This window comes from Mus musculus, chromosome X, assembly GCF_000001635.26.
Source record: "Mus musculus strain C57BL/6J chromosome X, GRCm38.p6 C57BL/6J".
NCBI lineage: Eukaryota > Metazoa > Chordata > Mammalia > Rodentia > Muridae > Mus > Mus musculus.
In genome coordinates this window covers 165,714,606-165,719,096 of record NC_000086.7, presented here as the reverse complement: position 1 = coordinate 165,719,096, position 4,491 = coordinate 165,714,606, and the positions used below count along the sequence as shown (strand labels likewise).

At 38.7% G+C, this 4,491-nt stretch overlaps 1 non-coding gene across 1 annotated transcript; it reads left to right on the top strand.

Moving 5' to 3' along the window:
• The first annotated feature begins 1,581 nt into the window (after positions 1-1,581).
• Gm22062 lies at positions 1,582-1,688 on the top strand. Its single transcript, XR_003953125.1, has one exon. It is a non-coding gene; the product is annotated as a U6 spliceosomal RNA (small nuclear RNA).
• The last annotated feature ends 2,803 nt before the right edge of the window (positions 1,689-4,491 follow it).

Below are 4,491 nucleotides of genomic sequence, written 5' to 3'. Positions count from 1 at the left end.
ATCAAGGGGATACAAATTGGAAAGGAAGAAGTCAAAATATCACTTTTTGCAGATGATATGATAGTGTATATAAGTGACCCGAAAAATTCCACCAGAGAACTCCTAAGCCTGATAAACAGCTTCAGTGAAGTAGCTGGATATAAAATTAACTCAAACAAGTCAATGGCCTTTCTGTACACAAAGGATAAACAGGCTGAGAAAGAAATTAGGGAAACAACACCCTTCTCAATAGTCACAAATAATATAAAATACCTTGGTGTGACTCTAACTAAGGAAGTGAAAGATCTGTATGATAAGAACTTAAAGTCTCTAAAGAAAGAAATTAAAGAAGATCTCAGAAGATGGAAAGATCTCCCATGCTCATGGATTGGCAGGATCAACATTGTAAAAATGGCTATCTTGCCAAAATCAATCTACAGATTCAATGCAATCCCCATCAAAATTCCAACTCAATTCTTCAACGAATTAGAAAGGGCAATCGGCAGATTCATCTGGAATAACAAAAAACCGAAGATAGCAAAAACTCTTTTCAAGGATAAAAGAACCTCTGGTGGAATCACCATGCCGGACCTAAAACTGTACTACAGAGCAATTGTGATCAATACTCCTAATGGATATGTATGTAAACATTCATTGTTGTAAACTTCTATTTCAATTTATGATTTGATTTTTTGTGTGTGTGAACTTGTGATGAACTTTGTAACATGTGATCATGTATTCTGAAAGATGTATAAGTACTGAGGAAAAAAATCATCAATAGCAAGCTAAGATCAATAGAGGATACTTTTTGGCATTTCCCCACTTAGACTAAATTCTTTTCCCTTTACCCACTTAGATAATTTTTCCCTTTACCCACTTAGGATCTTTCTGCTTTTCCCCTTAGATAGCTTTCATAGGAAACTTTTTACAACTTGGTAATAAACTCCATAATCACTTATCTGTTTTTCTCTTCCTGCAACTTCTGACTAGCAGGCTGAAAGTTAGAGCCCAGCAGTTCCTACTGAGATAGAGCAAAGGCTGCATTGCTTAATCCTTGACTGTTAGGTTACAGGTGTTAATCACCTAAGCCAGCAGTCTTTTATTTTCAGAAAGAGCCAGAAGGTTTTTAGGATTTTTTTAGAACTAAGCCCTGAGACACTCAGAATTTAAAGCCATCACCAGAGTCCCACTCTGTGAATCCACCTCTATTCTGGCCCAGGCCAGGAGGCTCCTGGCAACAGGTAAAAAGGTAGAAGCCCTTAAAAAGGAAACACACACAAAAAAAATCCCTTAAAGAATTACAGGAAAACAATAAAACAGGCAAAAGAAATGAACAGAACACTCCAAGATCTAAAAATGAAAATAGAAAAAATAAAGAAATCACAAAGGGAGACAACCTTGGAGTTAGAAAATATAGGAGAGAGACCAGGAGACCTAGATGTAAGCATCATCAATAGAATATAAGAGATAGAAGAGAGAATATCAGAGGCAGAAGATACCATAGAAAACATTGACACAGCAGTCAGAGAAAATGCAAAATGCAAAAAGCTCCTAAGCCAAAACATTCAGGAAATCCAGGACAAAATGAAAAGACCAAACCTAGTGCTCGCTTTGGCAGCACATATACTAAAATTGGGACAATACAGAGAAGATTAGCATGGCCCCTGCAAAAGGATGACAGGCAAATCCGTTAAGCATTCCATATTTTTAAGAGAACACAATGCCAGTCCAGGCTACTATACCCAGCCAAACTTTCAATTACCATAGATGGAGAAACCAAAGTATTCCACGACAAAAACAAATTCACACATTACACGGTATGCACTCACTGATAAGTGGATTTTAGCCCAAAATCTCTGAATACCCAAGATACAATTCACAGACTACATGAAGCTCAAGAAGAAGGAAGACCAAAGTGTGAGTGCTTCAGTCCATCTTAGAAGAAGAACAAAATACTCACAGGAGCAAATATGGAGATAAAGTGTAGAGCAGTGACTGAAGGAAAGGCCATCCAGAGACTGTCTCACCTGGGGATTCATCCCATATACAGTCACCAAACCCAGACACTATTGTGGATACCAAGAAGTGCTTGCTGAAAGGAGTCTGATATGACTGTCTCCTGAGAGGCTCTGCCAGAACCTTACAAATACAGAAGTGAATGGTTGCAGGCAACCATTGGACTGAGCACAGGGTCCCCAAAGGAGGAGTTAGAGAAAGGACTGAAGAAGTTGAAGGGGATTGCAACCCCAGAGGAAGAACAACAGAATCAACCAACCACTCCCCCAAGAGCTCCCAGGGACTAAGCCATCAACATAAGAGTACATATGATAGCAAAGGATGGCCTTGTCATGAATCCATGGGAGGAGAGGTCCTTGGTACAATGCAGGCTGGATAGATGTCCCAGTGTAGGGGAACTGAGGATGGGGAGGTAGAAGTGGGTGGGTGAGTGCGGGAACACCCTCATAGAAGCAGGGAAGGGAGGATGGGATAGGGGTTTTCCAGGTGAGGGAATGGAAAAGGGGATAACATTTGAAATGTAAATAAAGGAAATATCCAATAAAAAAAGAAAGAAACCACTGCAGGTTGATGATGCACTTTCCCCACTGCAAGGTTTCTAAATGTTTCATCTTTCCTCAGGGCAACTGACAAATAATGCAAATTTCTGTGACTATTGCATGCTACATGAATGTACAGTTACACTTATCTTCACCACAGTCAGGCAACTGTATCCCAGTCTGCAGCCTTTGCCTACCTTATCAGTTCTTTTTGCACCACAGAGAACAGGAGGCATCACAGGCAACAGCCTTTCTCAATGAATATCACTATGTTGCAATTTCCTAACCCTTTTCTGGTGTGTCCAAGGGTATAAGAAAATGCAATTAATTTGCATAAATGTATATAAATATGATTTAGTTAAAATAATTCAGATATTTGTAAATATCAGATTTTTAAGTCTCTTTAAGCCACATTATTTGCTAAGGGAAAGTTCTTCTGAAGTTTCTTGTGATTGACATTAAATAATTCATTTTGGAGTGATGACTTATTGTTTGAAGCTATTTAAGCTGTTCCAAAATTATCTCATTAAAGGTATCCACACATTTACCTAGTTTTCCAGTCTTCTGCTTCCACATTCTTGTGGCCATGTGCTTTCAATGACACAGTCACAAGATGGTGGACTCCCTATCACCTTACTCCTGTAAGACACGGTGGAGATAATCCTCAATGTCTATGCAATATTTTATTACTTATTTATTTTATTTTAATGTATATAAGTGCATGTATGAACACCACATGTCCATGTGCATGTCTGGTGTCCGCAGTGACAGAAGAGGGCTTCATATCTCTTGTAACTGGAATTATAGAGTGCTAGGATCTAAACCTAGGACACCTCCAGGAATATCAAGTTCTTTTAATTACTGAGCCATCTCTCCAACTCCTTATGTGAGAGTCTTAACAGAAGTGAGATATAAAATTTCATTATATAAAAAAATCATTAGGGTACCATAGAATAGCCTGTCTAAACAATCAATGCTTGTCATCTTTATTTGTTCCTTATACTTTGCTCCAAGATGCAATTAATAAAAACAATATAGAGGTTTATCTATAACTTATTGAATATAAATCACTACATTTTCCATGACACAAATGAATGATAATAAGCTATGAAATATTCACTCATTTTAGTTTGTTGTATTTATGTGTCTATGGAAATAAATAATTGACCTATTTTATCCTACATAGTAAATGGTTACAAACATAAATCACCACAGAAGAAAGCTGTAACTGTTCCATGTACATGTCTACATTGTCCATCATGTATTGATGTCCTGGAACAGAATTTGTTCTAATATTAGTTATATGCCTCTTGGGGTATTTTCTTTTTTGTTCAAATTTTTTATTAGATATTTTTCTTCATTTTCATTTCATAAACTATCCAGAAAGCCACTTATACCCTCCCACTGCCCTGCTCCCCAATCCACCCACTTCTGCTTCCTGGCCCGAGCATTCCCCTGTACTGTGGCATATAATATTCACAAGACCAAGTGCCTCTCCTCCTATTGATGGCCGACTAGGCCATCCTCTGCTATGTATGCAACTAGAGACACAAGCTCTGGGGGATACTGCTTAGTTCATATTGTTGTTCCTCCCACAGGGTTGCAGACCTCTTTAGCTCCTTGGGTACTTTCTCTAGCTCCTTCATTGGAGGCCCTGTGTTCCATCCAATAGATGACTGTGAGCATCCACTTCTGTATTTGCCAGGCACTGACATAGCCTCACAAGAGAAAGCTATATCAGGGTTCTGTCAGCAAAATCTTGCTGACATATGCAATAGTGCTTGGGTTTGGTGGTTGTTTATGGGATGGATCCCAGGGTGAGGCAGTCTCTGGAAGGTCCTTCCTTCAGTCTCAGATCTGAACTTTGTAACTCCTTCCATGGGTATTTTGTTCCCCATTCTAAGAAGGAACGAAATATCCACAAATTGTATCTTGGGTATTCTAAGTTTCTTGGCTA